This window comes from Ceratotherium simum, chromosome 15 (genome assembly GCF_057802395.1).
Source record: "Ceratotherium simum simum isolate JZ-2026a chromosome 15, ASM5780239v1, whole genome shotgun sequence".
Classification (NCBI taxonomy): Eukaryota; Metazoa; Chordata; class Mammalia; order Perissodactyla; family Rhinocerotidae; genus Ceratotherium; species Ceratotherium simum.
This window is the reverse complement of record NC_141914.1, coordinates 49,384,909-49,402,561: the sequence shown is the minus strand read 5'-3', so window position 1 is coordinate 49,402,561 and position 17,653 is coordinate 49,384,909. Positions and strand designations below refer to the sequence as shown.

General features: G+C 36.9%; 1 long non-coding RNA gene across 1 annotated transcript in view; it reads left to right on the top strand.

The window, feature by feature from the left end:
• Positions 1-13,478, top strand: part of LOC147915204 (uncharacterized) — a 31,213-nt gene extending 17,735 nt beyond the window's left edge. Inside the window, exon 3 of the long non-coding RNA XR_015554394.1 lies at positions 13,218-13,478. This is a non-coding gene — a long non-coding RNA (uncharacterized LOC147915204). The remainder of the gene's footprint in view (positions 1-13,217) is intronic.
• Positions 13,479-17,653: the final 4,175 nt, after the last annotated feature.

Genomic DNA, 17,653 nt, shown 5'->3' with positions numbered 1-17,653 from the left:
AATTCCAGTTAAGTATTCATTTTCTCTGAGTTAGTCTCTCTCTAATTTTGTCCCTTATTCTTTCCTCCTAAACTGGGCAAAAGATACGTGTTCCAGTGATCTGACTTTTCCTTCCAAAAGTTAGCAGGAACAATAAATAACCCTCTAACTAAAGTTTCCACTGTTTTTATAGTCTTCTGACATTCTCATTCAGTAAAAAGTTTTGTATGATGGCCTATCAGATGTGCTAAATCTAGATAAATTAGTAAAATACTAGATAGAGTTTGGCTGTAATTACACTTTTTAAAATACAGCGTATAGATATGTATTTTATCCATGTGTGCTATATATGTATATAATTTCTCTTAGACTGTAAGCTCCATGAGGGAGTGACTGAGTCTGTCTGGTTCACTTCTGTATTCCCAGAACACAGCATAGTGAGCATAGAGTATACAGTAAGCATGTAATACATTTGTTTACTCATTGACTAAACTTTATTGAGTACCTACTGTGTTCCAGGCACTGTTTGTAGATACTGGGGATATAGGATTAAAGAAGAAAGAGGAATAGAAAGTTTCTTCTCTCATGGTGTTATATTCTAGAAGAATTAACAAGCAAACAAATAGGTAAAACACGTGGTACATATTATGAGAAAAAAGTTTATTTGAGGAAAAAATTAAGCTGCATAAGGGATGGAAAGTGACGAGTTTGAGATGCTACCGGACATTGGGTGGTTATAGTAGAAGCTATGCCACCCAGATCCACTCAGGAAAAGACACTCATTCCCCCAGCTGCCATGAATGTTGGCTGCTGACAGTTCACAGCTGAGCCTCTCCAGGAAGTGCTCTTGGTAGGAGGAAGCTGCCTTGGCCAAGGTTACACCCCTCTCTGGGGGCAGCCTGCATCCATGCAGAGGTACAGATCTGTCTTGCCTCAACTGGAACAATTCTGAGGGTCCATCCCAGCTCCAGAGCTCCCTGTAGGATCAGCGGAGTCCTCTCTTGCAACCGCATCAGCAGTTCAGCTTCTCCCACTTTTCAGTGCTGCTTCCTTCCTTCTCATCCATCACAGATAGTGGTCCCAAATACACTCCCCCAAAATCTCCTCATGTAAATCTCAGAGTCTCAAAGTGAGCAAGGGGGAGAGTGGCATTTGGATTTTATTCCAAGCAGAGTTGTCAAATAGGTGCTTGGAATGTGATTCTGGAGTTCAAGGAAGAAGTGGAACTGAGGATATGAATTCGGGAGTTGTCAATGGTAGTTAAAGCCATAGGGCTAGATAAAAATCACCCAGGGAGTAAGTGTAAATAGAGAATGAAAGAGGTCCAAGGTGGATTTTGGAGCCCTCCAACATTTAGAGATCAAGAGGATGGAAAGAAACAGTAAAGAAAATTGAAAAGAAGTAGCCACTGTGACAGCAGAACCGTGGAATGGTGTCCCAGTGACCAAGAGGGAAAAATGCTTCAAAAAGGAGGAAATGATCATCTGGGTCAAATGCCATGGGCACATTAAGTTGATAAAACCTGAATTGATGATTAGATTTGGCAACATGGAGGTCATTGATAACAAGAGTAGTTTCAGTGGAATGGTGAGGTCGAGAGTATAATTTATTGAATGAGCATAACATATCTTGTGAGTCAAGATTTATTAAATACCTGTTATGTTAACAGGATATATCTGAACTTCTTCCATATTTGAAAGGGTAGGTAATCTGTATTTCCAGTGCCTAGAACAATACCTGGCACATGGTACGTGCTCAATGCATTTTTTTTTGAATGAATGAATTACAATGGTGACATTTTTGTAAGTGCACAAGCATCACTGACCTAATGGTACAGAATATGAAACTTGAAAAGAGATTATAATCTTTCCTCCTAATTCAACCACCACTTTTTACAGCCCAGCGAACCATGGCCTGGGGAGATTGCCGCATGGCTGACTTGGGACTAGAATTCAAACCTCTGAATTTGAGTTCTTCATTTTGTCTTCTACAAGATCCTGGCATATGAAATGTTTACTTTACGTAACTCCGTGAACCTAAAATCACCTTCACTTCAAAGTAGAGAAAAATCAGATATTTTTCATGATGTTAAAATATTCACCTAATCCCTCAGTGAGATCTCTTAATGCTTCTAAATAGATTAAATTGTATGAAACTTTCTGATTAAAATTTTACTTTTTAATTCTATGTTTTCATTGATAAAATACTAAAGAGTCTAGACCGAACCAAGAGTTTCCATATTACTTAGAAAATAACTCTTTGAAATAGAACAACATGAGATTTGAGTTCTATTCTTCTTCTCCCAAGCAAAATGTTTTCTTGCTTGATTCTTTTCAGTTAAATCTTTAATAGAGCAATAAAACATAAACCTTATCATTTGAACAAACTTTAAAGCTCTTTCATTTACATCGTGAGTCTCTTGAAAAATGATTTTAGATGATGCAATTTGAATTGAAGTAAATTTACACTGTGCTAGTCACTTGTACACAAAAGGATCTGGTTTATTTTCAAAGAATCTAAGTATTTAACATCAAAAACCGGACAGTAAAAAATGCAGTATTGTGAAATTTCCTCATTTATTTTATAGAGACAGATTTTGAGCATTATGCTCAGAAAAATACGACTTGTGGGTAATATCACTGAACCAGTCTTTGGCAGAAACTTCAAATAGCAACTGTCGAGTGCAGAAAAATAGAGATTAGATTAATAAAATTTTATTCTGGTTAGTTTTACTAATCAATACTGCTGACACAGATGCCAAAATCAAAAGTATAATTTACTTGTCTCATTGGCTAATGTGTTATAGTATTTTTTTCTGAAAGTGTCAGTCTAAGAGAAAACAGAAAATGTCAGCTGTATTCCGTTTGGTCATGGAGACAATAAGCAAGCATGATGTAAGCCTATTTATATTGGGTCTACACAGGCCAAGTTATAGAGAAAGGAAGCCATTATGTAGATTATTCAGCCTTCAAAACTTGCTATGGAACAAAAACAGATTTTTGAATAATGATTCAGTGTATTTCAATAAAGTTTATTTTAAATAGTAAAAAAAATTCATTTGCAACCACCCAAGGTAATAATTCATTTAGGCAAGGATGCAAAATCCACTGGATGACAGATAGTTGAGGAACAGAATATTCATCTGGCTTTAAGGAAGCATCCCACATATTACTTGTTAATTACAACAGGAAACAATACTTTCTTAATGGAAAGGTGCAGTAGACACACACATTTATACATACATAACTTTTAAAAATTTACACACTTCTCTTCAACTTGCTTTTCTTTTTTTTAATTGAGGTGTAATTGGTATATAACATTATGTTAGTTTCAGGTATACAACATGATGATTCAATATTTGTATATATTGTAAAATGATCACCACCACAAATCTAGTTAGCATGTGTCACCCTACGTAGTTACAAAAATTCTTTTTCTTGTGATGAGAACTTGTAAGATCTACTCCATTAGCAACTTTCAAATATGCAATACTGTATTAATAAATATAGTCTCCACGCTATACATTATATCCCCATGACTTATTTGTTTTGTAACTGGAAGTTTGGAGCTTTTGACCTCCTTCACCCATTTCACCCACCCCCACCCACCTCTGCAACTTGCTTTTCTCGGGCAGTAATAATACCTGTTAGAATTTCCATGGGCCGGCCCCGTGGCTTAGCGGTTAAGTGCACCCGCTCCGCTGCTGGCGGCCCAGGTTTGGATCCCGGGCGCGCACCGACGCACCGCTTCTCCCGCCATGCTGAGGCGGCGTCCCACATACAGCAACTAGAAGGATGTGCATCTATGACATACAACTATCTACTGGGGCTTTGGGGGGAAAAAAATAAATAAATAAATAAATAAATAAAATTTTAAAAAAAGAATTTCCAAATCAACTAGTATCACTATCTCTAATTTGTATTTCTAACTCTTTCAATGACTGGAAAATATTCCATGGTTGTGGATATAGTGTGACTTATTGAACCAATTCCTCCATTGAGGTGCATTTACTTTCCCCCCATCCCCCAGTTTGCCACCTCTACAGACTATAAAATAAACATCCTTGTACATATATCATATGTACTGGTCCTTTATTTCAACGGAATTAACATCTAAGAGTGGGTCAAAAGTTTATCTATATCTTACATTAATACATGTTACCAAATTGCTTTTCAAATGAGCTAATAGTTTGCAGTGTTTCCACAAGAAATATAGGAGATTATTGTTCTTCCTCAATCTTATTCCCACCAACAATTAGTATTATTGCTCTATAATTTTCCCACTTTGATGGAATGGAAAGTGATATTTCATTGGTGCTTTAATTTTCATTCTCCTATCATGCTTCAGTTTATGCATTTTAAATGTATATTTATTGATCATTTGTCTTTGCTCTTTATCTTTGCCTATTTTTCTACTGGATTGTTTGCATTTCATTAATGTCTAAGATAACCTTGTATTACTAGAAATATTCGAGCTTTGTCATCTGCTGAAAATTTTCTTCCAATATGTTATTTTCTGAGTTGATCTTATTTTTGGCATCTTTGTCCATAAAAGTTTTAGAATTTTGTATATAAATGTATATCTATATGTATATACAGAAATATACCTTAGGATTTTTCCATCTTAGTTAAGAATGTCTCCCACATCCACAGAGGGGGAAAAATGATTTACCAATTTTCTTTAAGTTCTTTACTTTCCTTGTCAAATTTATTTCTATATTTTTTATATTTTAACTTTTTAATAGTCATTGAAATATAACATATATACCATAAACTATCCCAATGTAAATGTACAATCCAATGTTATTAGTGAGTTTATATAATTGTGCATCCAGCATCACAAAATCCATTTTTGGAATATTTCTATCACGCCAAAAATTTTCCTCATGTCTGTTTAGTCAATTTCTTCTCCCATCTCAGCCCCTGGCAACCACTGATCTGCTTTCTGACTATAGATTTGCCTTCTCTGAAAATTTCATATAGATGGAATCATATAATATGTGTTTTTTTGTTTCTAGCTTCTTTTTCTTATCTTAATATTTTCAAGGCTGTATTAGTTTCCTGAGGCTGCCATAACAAATTACCGCAAACTAGGTAGCTTAAAACAGTCTTACAGTTCCAGAGGCCAGAGTCCAAAATCAGGGTGTTAGCAGAGCTACATTGCCTCCAGAGGCCATAGGGGAAAATCTTGCCTCACCTCTCCCAGCTTCTGGTGGCTGTCAGCATTCCGTGGCATTCTTGGCTTATGGCCACATCACTACAATCTCTGCCTCGGTCTTTACATCACCTTCTTCTGTGTGTGTCTGTGTCTTTTCCTCTTCTGTCTCTCAAATCTCCTCTTGCCTTTGTCTTACAGGCACTTATCATTGGCTTTAGGGCCCACCTGCATAAACTCGAATGATCTCTTCATCTCAAGATTCGTAACTGAATTACATCTCTAAAGACTCTTTTTCCAAATAAGGTAAAACTCACAAGTTCCAGAAATAAAGATGTGAACAATCTTTTTGGGGGCCACCATTCAATTCACTACAAAGGTTCATCCATGGTGTAGCATGTATCAGTGCTTCATTTCTTTAATTGCCAGATTACATTCCATTGTAAGATAGACCACATTTTTTAATCCACTCTTTAGCTGATGGACATTTGGGTTGTTTCCACTTTTTGGCTATTATGAACAATGCTGCTGTGAACATTCATATGCCAGTTTTTGTGTGGAGTTGTTTTCACATCTCTTCAGTATATATCTAGGAGTGGAATTGCTGAGTCTTATAGTTACTCTATACATAACCTTTTTAGATACTGCCACACTGTTTTCTAAAGTGACTGTACCATTTTACATTTCCATCAGCAATGTATGAGGGTTCCAGGTTCTTCACATCCTCTCCAATATTTGATATTGGCTGCCTTTTTTTTTTTTTTGGTGAGGGAGATTAGCCCTGAGCTAACATCCATTGCCAATCTTCCTCTTTTTTCTGAGGAAGATTGGCCCTGAGCTAACATCTGTGCCCATCTTCCTCAATTTTATATGGAACACCACCACAGCATGGCTTAATGAGTGGTGCCTATGTCTGCACCCGGGATCCAAACCCGCGAACCCCAGAATGCCAAAGCAGAGCGCATGGACTCAACCACTGCACCACCAGGCCGGACCCAAGGCTGCCTTTTATATTATGGCCATTTCAGTGGGTCTGAAGTGGTATCTCATTGTGGTTTTAATTTGTATATTTCCTATCTCTGTTCACTTAGAGAGCCTGAGAACGGTAATATCTCAATAGCAATAAGCACATCTAGTACCCAGATCTTGGTTTCTAAATGTATTTTCTTTTAAAGTGAACCAAGCTTTCTTAGGGAAATGGCTGATTTCAAGGCAAAGGCAGGGAAAGTAAAAGATAAGCCTGGAATATCTTGCTGTGACAGAAAGTAAGGACATGACCACAGAAAGATAGAGATCTATCAAAAATACATAGAAACAAGCTTGGCAGTGCTCCCACTGGCCAAATATGGAACAACTTGGTCATCAAAATAAATAATAATAGGGGCTGGCCTGGTGGCGCAAGCGGTTAAGTGCGGGCGCTCCACTGCGGTGGCCTGGGGGTCGCAGGTTCGGATCCTGGGCACGCACCGATGCACGGCTTGTCAAGCCATGCTGTGGCCGCATCCCATGTAAAGTAGAGGAAGATGGGCATGGATGTTAGCCCAGGGCCAGTCTTCCTCAGCAAAAAAAGAGAAGGATTGGCAGATGTTAGCTCAGGGCTGATCTTCCTCACAAAATACATGAATAAATAATAATAGTAAAAGTCTGTAACCCATTGAAATAAAATAGGAATCCTTTAGTTCATACTGATATAAATAAATAAATAAATCGGAAGAGAACGCTCTTCCTTACAGCAGAATGCCAATCAACAAATGTAGAAGAAATCATGGAATTGGAAATTCTCCATTTGACAACCATCATAGCCCTAAAAAATTTAGGCAAAAGCATTGCAAGAAACTGATGAGTGAAAGTTGAACAGGAAACAGGAAATTTACTCATGTCAAAGTATCTTCCCCCCAAAATACTTATTAATCACAAAGAGAAAAAGAGAAACTTTATGGTGGAGAAACATGGGCCATGCCATCTTACTCGAGTGAGCAAACTACCAGGCATGGGGCAAATCAACATGGAGTGCCACCCAAGAGGGTGCAACATCACACATCACTCTGTGCGGTCCTGCCAAAGATGCATAAATCTTCATGTACTTGTGAAGGCACAGCAGACAAGCCCAAACCCGGGGAGTCTACACAATAACTGGGCTGTGATCCTTTGAAATGTTAAGGTCAGGAGAGTCAACGGAGGGTGGAGGACCTGTTCCCAATCAAAAGAGACTGGAGACAAAGCTAGGTGTGACACGTGATCCTGGATGAATCCTTTTCCTGTAAAGGACCTTACTGCGAGAGTTGGCAAAACTTGAATAGTGTTTCTGGGTGAAGGGTACATGGCAGTTCTTTGTACTGTTCTTGTACTGTTCTTTGAGTTTGACATGATTTCAAGTGAAAAAGAATAGAAGTTATGCTGTTAGAGTTCCTGAGAGTGATTGCACTATTGGACTAAACCCTACTTGGTCATATGGATTATTATTTGACACTCTCTTTATTGGGTTTTGGTATTAAAATTTTCCTGGCCTCATTAAATGAGTTGGAGTGCTTTCTATTTTTTCTAAGATCTGGAACAGTTTAAACAATCTTGCAATTATGCATTTTAAAGTTTTGCTACAATTCATATATGAAAACATTTGATCCCGTTGCCTTTGTAAATGCTAGATCTTAAATCACTTTTAAAAACTCTTCTACAGTAATTGGTTTATTCAAGTTTCCTGTCTTGGATTAATTGCTATATCTTATTCTTTGCTAGGAAATCATGTAGGTTTCAAATTTCAAGTTTTTTAGAGAGTTGCACATAATGTTTTCTTTTATTTCTTTTCTTCTCTTTGGTATTTGTCTCTACGTGCTGTTTCTCATTCTTAATCTTGTATATTTTTTGCTCTCTCTGTTTTCCTTAATCTCAAATAAAATGATTTCTCCTTTTGTATGTTATTCAAATGACTTTATTTTGAGCTTTTTATTCTTTGTTCTATTTTTGTTTCCCATTTCTTTATTTTCAGGTTGTATCTTTCTTAATTCCTCCTTCCTAGTTTGTTTTTACTTCTTTTGTTGTTCTTTTTCTAATTTCTGTAAATGATTATAAAACTTCTATATTTTAACTTTTTATTCTTTAATAACAAAGAATTTAAGGTTATCATTATTTTCTGTGAATGTAGCTTTTACCAAGTACCATAAGCTTTGGTGGAAAATATTATTTTCATTGCTTTCTGGATAATTTTAAATTTTTCGTTGCTTTTCGGACAGTTTTTAATATTTCTTTGAATTCAGAGGATATCGATTCCAATATAGTTAAGGTTTTGTATCCTTTTTATTTGTTTCTAAATTTATTGGATTATGATCAGAAAATCATGAGATATTCTTTGAGGAAAAACACATTAGTAATTTTTAGAAATCTTCTATGGAATATAAAAAAATGGATATTCTATATTCGAGGAACTTAAAGCTCTCTCTCTGAAGTTATATAGAGTTGATTCTCATTATTGACAGTAGTTATGTCCTATAAAGTCACTGTGAACACTGAACTATTCCTCCTAGGGGAAATACAGGGTTAGGCGCCTGTGAGCCTCTGGTTATAATATTTTTGTCAACCAGTCAATACATAAAATTCCTTTAGGTGTGTTTCTGTTTAAAGACACCTTATTTAATATATATTGGTAATTCATTAACATTGAATCCACAGCCAAGAGCATGATAACTCATGGCTGAATGAAGTTTATCTGCCATTTATATTGTCTCCATAAGGCACACCACAGCCTTCTTGCACTTAGGAACGCTAGACAGCATTCAGCACTATGCTTGGGAACCATTTTAACTGCGAAATCACCAACAAAAAGCACAAAAATGCGAAAAACACAACACTAAATAGACTGGGAAAAGGACACGTTTATAGTGCGAGAGCTGAAACAAGAAGGCAGAGTGTCACCTTGTTTGACCTCAGCTGGGAATGTGCCCATCAAGCAACTCAAATTTTTCACTGCTCTGCACACATCTGTGAAGTGCAACCAATATTGATCTGGGGGTTACAAACACATTTTAGCAAGCGGGCAAATTCACAAATGCGGAATCCACAAACAACGAGGAGGATGGTATCCATGTAAAACAAGCTTCATGATTGTATTATTTAATTCCTCTATGTTCTTATCTACCTATCTGTCTGTCTCCCTACCTACCTGTATCTATCTATCTATCAGAACTGGCCAATTCTAATGTTCAAGTCTTGAACTATAACATTTTATTTACAGTTGCATCTCTAATAATACTGTAATTTGTTTAGCTGCCATATTGTTTCATGCATAAACTTAGAACTGTGTTATTATCTTCACAAATTAAGCTTTTTATCATTTCACGTGTCTGTCTTTTTTCTGCTTAGAGATTTTAAACTTAAATTCTGTATTCTGTGGTATTAATATCACCACACCTGCCTTGAGATTTTGCTCTCCTTTTACATTTTGTTACTTGCCCTTTCCCAGTTCTCATATAAAATCAAAGAGATATATTCATAGTATCACTTGAAAAGAAGATATGTCCCCAACTGAGAAGTTTTATTACTCCACTGTGGCTCCCCACCCATGACATACAACTTGAAGAAGACTTCCATAGCAATTTCCTTCTCCCTCTCCTTTCAAGAGACAAAGCCTTTGGAATATTTTTGCTTCTTCCTTCTCATGCCCCTCCTCACCACAATTCTGTAGTTTTGCTGAGGTGGCTTAGTTCTTTAAATACCAGATTATTATTAGGGGTTTCCTTTTTAGTATACTTCTCTATTTCTAAGATCTTTATTTAGTACCTATGTTACACGTTCCTAGTCTATCACTGTTCACTTATTTTTAATTAGATATCACAAGTTCATTGCTCACTGTGGCTCTTTCTCCTTTACAAGTCTCTGTTTTATTTATTTGGGTTTTTTAATTAATGAAGTCTTTTCCTAGTATTTTTTTCAGATGAGTGATGAGACGTGTGACTTCTCTGAATCCTTACATATCCTCAAACATCTTTCTCATACCCTAGCAGGTGAAATATATTTTTAGGTTGAAAGTGTACTCCACTGTCTTCTAGCTTTCAGAGTTGTGAAGGAGAATTCCAATGACAGTCTAATCTTTTTCCTTTATAAATGACTTACAAGCTTTTATACAGGAAAAAAATAAGATTGTTCTCTTTATCTTTGGAGTTCAAAAATTTTACCAGGATGTGTCTAGCCATATGTATGTGTATATATACATATAAATAAATATAACATATATATACACATATGTATATAGATAGATGGAGCTAGATAATGTGTGTATATCTATCTCTATTTATGAGGAGAAAGATACATGTGTTTATAAATATATAAATATATGTAATATATTTTATATATATATAAAATATATTATATATATATTAAAGATAGATATATATATCTTTCTCATCATTCCTGCTTGAAACTTGGTATCCTTTCTTCAATCCAGGGAGGTCTTTTTTTTTTGTTTGTATACTTCATTTTTTGTTTAAATATGTTGACCCTTTCACATGCATCTCTTTCTCTTTCTGGAACTCCAAACAGTCTCATGTCAGTTTCCTTAAATCTCTCTTCCCTCTCTCCACTCATGATTTACATTTTCTTGCTCTGAGCTTTGTAATATTTCTTGCATCCAGTTTCCAAGCTACTAGTTGGATTTCAACGGTAACCATTTTCTTCACTAGTGAATTTTAAATTTAAAAATCCTGTTTTTGTTGTTGTTGTTTTTTTTAAAGATTTTATTTATTTGTTTTTTCCCCCAAAGCCCCAGTAGATAGTTGTATGTCATAGCTGCACATCCTTCTAGTTGCTGTATGTGGGACGCGGCCTCAGCATGGCCGGAGAAGCGGCGCATCGGTGTGCGCCCGGGATCCGAACCCGGGCAGCCAGCAGCGGAGCGCGCACTTAACCGCTAAGCCACGGGGCCAGCCCTTGTTGTTGTTTTTAAATCCAGAAATTCTCTTTGCGTAGCTCTTGCTTCTTGTTAGGTACTTCTATTTTCTGTTCAAGGTTAAGTTACGTCCTCTGTCCTCCAGCAATGCTAATTCATAGAGAGCCTGTTCTGAGTGTGCGGCTTGTTCCTCCTCTCTCTGGCTGCGTGGTCTTGAGTGATCTGCTCATCAGGGCTTGGCTCCAGCTGCTGGTATATGTCAAGCAGTGACAGTTCAGTGAATGGTGGCCTGCCCAGAAGTCTCTGCCATGAGGACCCATACGGTGACATCAGGCAGGCTGTCAGTGCCCGTTAAGGCAGCAGGAGGAAGGTGTCTGTGCTCCATCTTCTCACGCTCTCCCAGGAGGGAGATGACTCAGTCCACCTGGCTAGCCCCTCTGCGGGCCAGGAAGAACATGCACACTTCCCTGGGCTAAGGCCCATCTCACACGCCTAACTTCACCCATTTTATTCTTTTGCTTATGTGTATTTTCTTATTCTTCTATAATTTTATTTTTATGTTTTTGAAAAAATAATTTAATCTGAAATGCCACTGCCGTTTTCTTTCTGCTTTTAAGCTCTCTTCTTCCTTAAGATACGAAAAGACTGTACTAGAATTCCTCTGTTCCCAATTTCATTTAGCGAAATTAGGGACTGGGAGAAAGGGTTTCTGGGGGAGGATGAGTTCTATTTGAGATGAGGGATATCACTTAATAACTGAGAAATGTCGAATTTACATTAAGCTTCAGTAATATATTGGTTTAACATGTATGTTAAAGAAAGATCGGGTGTAGAATTTGAAAGTGGAGCCCAGGATGCACCTATAATTCATGTAAGGACCTATTTTTAGAGGAAAACATATGAAAATGATTATTGCCATGTTTCCAAGTCATGTTTTTAATATGTGAATTAACATTTTAAATTGGCTTTTGGAAAAAGTGAAGAACAGCTAGATTGTTTTGCTAGACTGTGGTCCTACCTACAACTCTGTTAGGAACCTCAAGTTCTATAGCCTCTAAGAAGTACTGGGCCCTTACAGAAAACATACATTATTTTTCTATTGGTTTTTTTTTTTTTACTTTTACTTTTTTTATTGAGGTGAAATTCATACAACATAAAATTAACCATTTTAAAATAAACAGTTCAGTGGTATAAAGTACATTCACAATGTTGTGTAACCACCACCTCCATCCAATTCCAAAACATTTTTGTCATCCCAAAATAAAACCCTGTCTCCGTTAAGCAGTTATTCCTCATTCTCCCCATCTCTAAGCCCTTGGCAACCACCGATCTTCTTTCTGTCTCTATAGATTTACCTATTCTGGAGACTTCATATAAATGGAATCGTACAATATATGACTTTCATGTCTGGTTTCTTTCACTTAGCATGTTTTCAAGATTCATCCACGTGTAACACGTATCAGTACTTCATTCCTTTTTCTGGCTGAATAATATCCCATTGCATGTATATACCACAATTTGTTTATCCAGTCATCCATTGCTGGGCATTTGGATTGTTTCCACTTTTGGGCTATTGAAAATAGTGCTGCTATGAAAATTTGTGTACAAGTATTTGTTTGAATATTTGTTTTCAATATTTTCAGATATCTAGACATAGAATTGCTGGATCATATGGTAATTCTATGTTTGACTTTTTGAGGAATTATATTTGGTTATAATTTTGCTTAACTAGCATGTGGCACTTAACTTGAATCTCTATTTATTTCTATTAGATCAATGAGTTAATGGTTAGGATTATTAGGAAAATAATGATATACATTCCTCAACACAGTTTGGCTCATGGAGCATTTTCTCTATCCTCATTTTCCCTAAAACTGCCTAATAAAGAATGAAAGAGCCTAAGAAACCTGCTGTTCCAAGGTATATATTAAAAGCCAGATCCTCCATATATAACTAAGAAACTTGCTAATAATCAACAAGGGATTAACAAACACTCAAGCTACAAACTCCAGCATTGTATTAATTATCAAATAATTCCAAATGGGGGGAGGAAAAGGGAAGCAGATAGAATAAGGAAATGTATACAATTTACATGAAATGTTAAAATTTAATCCTTGAAGTCCAGGCAGTACCAGTTGATCTTAAATCCACACTCTTTTTCTCTCCTGTCTCTCTCTCTTTTTGTCTCGGTTGTTTGAATGACAAGGAAGAAGACAAATCGAAGGTTGTAAAGAGCGCTTCAGGGGAAACTCAGGGGATATAACCACCTAATTATGAATTTCCTGAATGTGCAACTCGACCAGCAGCAACTGGCAGTGATTAGTACAGTGGGCCTCATCTCCAGCTGTTCTACAAAAACAAATCAGTGAAGGATTTCCAAGTCACATTTTCCTTTGGACCTGTTTTAAGTTTTAGCAATGCAAACAGTGCAGTGTGGCTCTTTTTTTATAGGTGACAGACTCTCTGAAAAGAAGCAAGAGCTTCCCTCAGCAAAAGAACTGGCCCATGGAGCATGTACTTCTGCTTGAGGCAAATGTGTTTGAATCCATGTAAGAAAATAAAAACTGCAAATCTGTCTCCTTATATGTGGAACCAAAGCTGGAAATGTGTGCTCTAGAGGCAACTGTAAAATCATATTTCATTTTGGCATACGGGCCAGTGATTGTGTTCTGTGAGTAATGCATATATGTAATCCATGTGGTAAGTGTTGTAGACTGAGAAAAAGTCAGTGTTTTTCGCTGAGGCTTGGCAAGCAGGAACCATTTATTTAGAAAAATTTACATGGGCTGAAACAATGTGAAAAATGTACTGTCCAGTTTGTCAACTCGTGAAGGTAGCAGAAACCACAGCACTCCCATCAGCACAAACATTGAGGGAGAAAATCTCTTTTTGCTGTTTTCTAGTTTACACTTAAAGAAGAATGATTGCTCTTGTACGATAAGGGAATTTATGCTTAATGCATCCTATCGTTCACCAAATCAAGGAGTCCAAACGAATATTTGTAGAAAGAGAGATCCAAGAAATCTTTGACAATTTGGTACACTAAAGGGAAAAATCTTTATAGACTTTATTGTCGTTGGGTTCAGATCAATTTTTAATTGCTTTTAGCTATAGCTTCTTGAGTTTCAAAGTAACTACAAAATATCTTCACTAAGTGCATAAGTTCTGTAGGATGTACAGCTCCATAGAGGGAAAAAAACCATGAAGATAAATGAACTTGGAAGACCCTGTTAATCTTTGTGAATAGCAAGATATTATTTAGACATCAATTTTTTTTTTTAATCCACAGGCATTTTTAAAAAAAGAATCTTTAGGTCATAAAGGGTCTTAGAAGTGATCTAGAGCAGGCAGGGGAAGAAAGCCTGGGTAATTGGTGGGAGAAATTGGGAGAAAGAGTGGATGGTACTCAAAAGGGTGCTGTCTTTTGACTCAGTTTCTAAATGTCTCACAAACTGACCTCTGAGGTTCCGATCTCATCTTTCACACTGCTTCCTCTAATGTCTTTTCATCAGTCTTATCTGTCATGTCAATTTAATGGCTTCAAAATTTTTGAGAGGGAAATTTCCATTTCCATCTATAAAGGATTAAGTGCTACAGGAATTGCCTTCCAACCATAAACGACTAGAAAATTAGGCAAAATATATGAAATGGCAATTTTCAGATATTAGACATCAGGCAGTGTAGAACTGGGTTAGGATTAGGGTTAGGGTTAGAGTTGGGGTTAGGGTTATGATCATCCCAGATTACTGCCTTGAGGAAGTTTCCAAAGCACAGCACAGGGAAAACGAACCCAGCATCTTGCTAAGTTGAGGAAACAGATCAGTTTGGGTAGGGCAGGCAGCTATAATCTTAAGGGCAGAGTCTGAGAGAGAGAGCTAAGCAGAGAAAAAAGGTCTAGAAATCTGCACAGGAGTCCCCCTGAGCTTTGGCTGAATATCAATCTGTGTATGTATAAGGTAAAACCTCTTTTTGCTGGGCATGCAAATCTTCTGAGGAAAGACTAATTACTGATGAACAATTCCCAAAAATCACATAAGACCAAAAATGAACTCCCTCCATCCAGAGTGGAGAAATCTGGTTGAATACTTAGCCAGCTAGTAGAGATCTGAGAAGGACCATGCCTTCGAAATGAGACTAAATTAGCTCTAGAATTAAGGCTATTCTGGAATATCTCTAAAAAAGCTTAAAAACAAGGCTCAACACAATAAAACCTAACCTGCAAGTAACCTAACTGCCTGCCAGAAAAAGTCTAACATTCTTTAAAGGAATATAACAAAATTTAGCACTAAATAATGTAAAATTCATAATCTTCATTATCCAATAAAAAAATCACCAGACATACAAGGAAATAGAAAAATGTGGCCCATAACGAGGTAAAAAAACATCTCTGAAATAACAGAGATAATGGAATTAGCAGACATGTATGCTAAAATAGCTATTATTGGCAATTTTTTTTTTTTTTTGAGGAAGATCAGCCCTGAGCTAACATCCATGCTAATCCTCCTCTTTTTGCTGAGGAAGACCGGCTCTGAGCTAACATCTATTGCCAATCCTCCTCCTTTTTTTTTCCCCAAAGCCCCAGTAGATAGTTGTATGTCATAGTTGCACATCCTTCTAGTTGCTGTATGTGGGACACCGCCTCACCACGGCCGGAGAAGCAGTGCGTCGGTGCGCGCCTGGGATCCGAAGCCAGGCCGCCAGTAGCGAAGCACGCGCACTTAACCGCTAAGCCACGGGGCCAGCCCAAATAGCTATTATTAATATGTACTGCATGTTCACAAAGATAAAAGACAACACAGACATGAGGAAGTAAGAAAAGAAAGATATGAATCAAGTCTCAGAACTTCCAGAGATGAAAAATGTAATATTTTAAATAAAATTTGTGCTGAATAAAAGAATCCTAAAGTGGAAGAAAGAACAATGAGATAAAGAGAAAACCAATAGCAAAATGGCAGATTTAAAACCAAATACATCAAGAATTACATTAACACTAAATTGTCCAAACATTCCAAATAAAAGCAGAGATTGTCAAACAGGATAAAAAAGCAAAACCCGGGCCAGCCCCATGGCTTAGTGGTTAAGTGCGTGCTCCGCTACTGGCGGCCCGGGTTCGGATCCCAGGCCCACACTGACGCACTGCTTCTCCGGCCATGCTGAGGCCACGTCCCACATACAGCAACTAGAAGGATGTGCAGCTATGACATACAACTATCTACTGGGGCTTTGGGGGACAAAAAGGAGGAGGATTGGCAATAGATGTTAGCTCAGAGCCCGTCTTCCTCAGCAAAAAGAGGAGGATTGGCATGGATGTTAGCTCAGGGCTGATCTTCTTCTTCTTCTTCTTCAAAAAAAGCAAAACCCAACTCATAAAAAAAAAAAAAATGTGGTGTGGGAATATTATTCAGCTATAAAAAAAGAATGAAACTCTGATACATGCTACAATGTGGATGAACCACAAAACATTATTCTAAGTGAGAGAAGCACATGCAAGAGGACAAATACTCTACTTATGAGAGGTCCTTAGAATAGACGAATTCATAGAGACAGAAAGTAGAAGAGAAGTTACCAGGGGCTAGGAAGTGGGGGGAGTGAAGAGCTATTGTTTAATAGGCACAGAGTTTCTGTTTAGATTGATTTTAAATATCTGGAAATGGACACTGGTAATGGTTGTGCAACCATGTGAATGTAGTTAGTGCCACTGAAACGTACACTTAAAAATGGTTAAAATGACAAATTTTATGTTATATAAATTTTACCACATAATACCATAGTATTTCATGTTATTTATATTTTACATTAAAAATTTTTTTAAAAAGCAAGACTCAGGGCTAGTCCAGTGGCATAGCGGTTAAGTTCGCATGCTATGCTTTGGCGGCCCCGGGTTTGCAGGTTCAGATCCTGAGCGTGGAACTATGCACCACTCACCAAGCCATGCTGTGGCAGGCGTTCCACATATAAAGTAGAGGAAGATGGGCGTGGACATTAGCCCAGGGCCAATCTTCCTCAGCAAAAAGAGGAGGATTGGCAAGGGATGTTAGCTCAGGACCAATCTTCCTCACCAAAAAAAAAAAAAAGGCAAGACTCAACTATATGCCATCTACAATGAACTCATTTTAAATATAAAGACAAAGATAATTTTAAATATAATAGTAATACAGCAATATACCATGCAAATACTAATTAAAAGATAGTTGAAATGGCTCTATTTATATCAGACAAATTTGAATTCAGACCAAGAAATAAAAAAGAATACTTCATAATTATAATGGGGTCAATTCATCAGGAAGCTATAACAATCAAATATTCACACACTTAAAAACAGAGATTCAAAATACATGAAGAAAAAAATTGATAAAAATGGAAGGGAAAAACAGACAAATCTACAGTTATAGTTGGATAGTTCAACACTCCTCTTTCAGTAATTGATAGAACAAGTAGACAGCACTAACAACACTAACAGCTTGAACACTAACATTCTGCTAAACACTCCACCAAACAATAATAGAATACACATTCTTTTCAAGTGCCAATGGAACATTTACAAAGATAGACTATGTTCTGGGTCTTAAAAGATGTCTCAATAAATTTAAAAGCATTGAAAACATACAGTATATATTCTTAATCACAACAAAATTAAATTAT